Source organism: Callospermophilus lateralis, chromosome 2 (assembly GCF_048772815.1).
Source record: "Callospermophilus lateralis isolate mCalLat2 chromosome 2, mCalLat2.hap1, whole genome shotgun sequence".
Taxonomy (NCBI): domain Eukaryota; kingdom Metazoa; phylum Chordata; class Mammalia; order Rodentia; family Sciuridae; genus Callospermophilus; species Callospermophilus lateralis.
In genome coordinates, this window is record NC_135306.1 from 5339948 (window position 1) to 5341518 (window position 1571).

Below are 1571 nucleotides of genomic sequence, written 5' to 3' on the forward strand. Positions count from 1 at the left end.
AATCCAAGTGTTCCTCATTGGGCTGGGGACATAGCTCAGTGGTAGAGTGCTCGCCTCACATGCACAAGGCTCTGGTTCAACCCCCAGCACCACAAAAAAAAAAAATTCCGTGTGTTCTTCGTGTACCTATGAAGAGCTTGTATCAACAGACAGCATACAGACCAATTAAAAAATAGGCAGGAAATCTGAGTTGATATATGATGAAAGAAGTAATGTAAATGGCTAAATAGCACATGGAAATTTGTTCCGCATGGACATTCAAGAAATGGAACCTAAAGAGGAAGGAGACAAGGAGGGAGGAGGGGAGGGAAAGGAGAGGAACAAGGAACAAGACTGACCACACTGTCACATGCATGTACAAATAAGTCACGTTAGATCCCATGTATAATTATAATGTGCCAATAAAAGAGGGATGAATAAATAACAAATGACATTTGTCCTGTGCCATTACCCTTTCAATCATTTAAACGTACACAGACTGTAATTACATAATTATTGTTTGTTAAAATGTGGGTGCTTAGTTTTTATGATGTTAAACTGGATCCAAAAAGGATGACATGTCATGGAAATGGACTTGTTATCTATCAATTAGTACAGTGTAAGTAAAATGACTTCTATCCAACTAAAAAGAAAGCAAGAGGGAGAAAGACAAAGAGAGAGAGAAATGGAAACCAGGGCCCTAGAAAGAATGGAAACTACTGTCATAATGAGATCTACAATTTCATATCTATTCCAAAGGCAGTAATAAAAACAACAGATACAACCCAGTGCTGTCAAAGCTATAAAGAAATGGGAAGGCATAATCTGCTCTAATGCCATCTATTTCCCTGCAAATTCTATGATTTTGTCATTTTTTAATGCAGAGTAATACTCCATTGTGTATAAATGCCACATTTTTTTTTATCCATTCATCTATTGAAGGGCATCTAGGTTGGTTCCACAGTCTAGCTATTGTGAATTGTGCTGCTATGAACATCGATGTAGCGGTGTCCCTGTAGTACGCTCTTTTTAGGTCTTTAGGGAATACACCGAGTAGGGGAATAGCTGGGTCAAATGGTGGTTCCATTCCCAGCTTTCCAAGAAATCTCCATACTGCTTTCCAAATTGGCCGCAACAATTTGCAGTCCCACCAACAATGTACAAGTGTACCCTTTTCCCCACATCCTCACCAGCACTTGTTGTTGTTTGACTTCCTAATGGCTGCCAATCTTACTGGAGTGAGATGGTATCTTAGGGTGGTTTTGATTTGCATTTCTCTGACTGCTAGAGATGGTGAACATTTTTTCATGAGCAGATTATGCTAAGTGAAGCTAGCCAATCCCTTAAAAACAAATGCCAAATGTCTTCTTTGATATAAGGAGAGTAACTAAGAACAGAGTTGGGAGGAAGAGCATGAGAAGAAGATTAACATTAAATAGGGATGAGAGGTGGGAGGGAAAGGAAGAGAGAAGGGAAACTGCATGGAAATGGAAGGAGACCCTCAGGGGTATACAAAATTACATACAAGAGAAAGTGAGGGGAAAGGGGAAAAAAATACAAGGGGGAGAAATGAATTACAGTAGAGCGGGTAG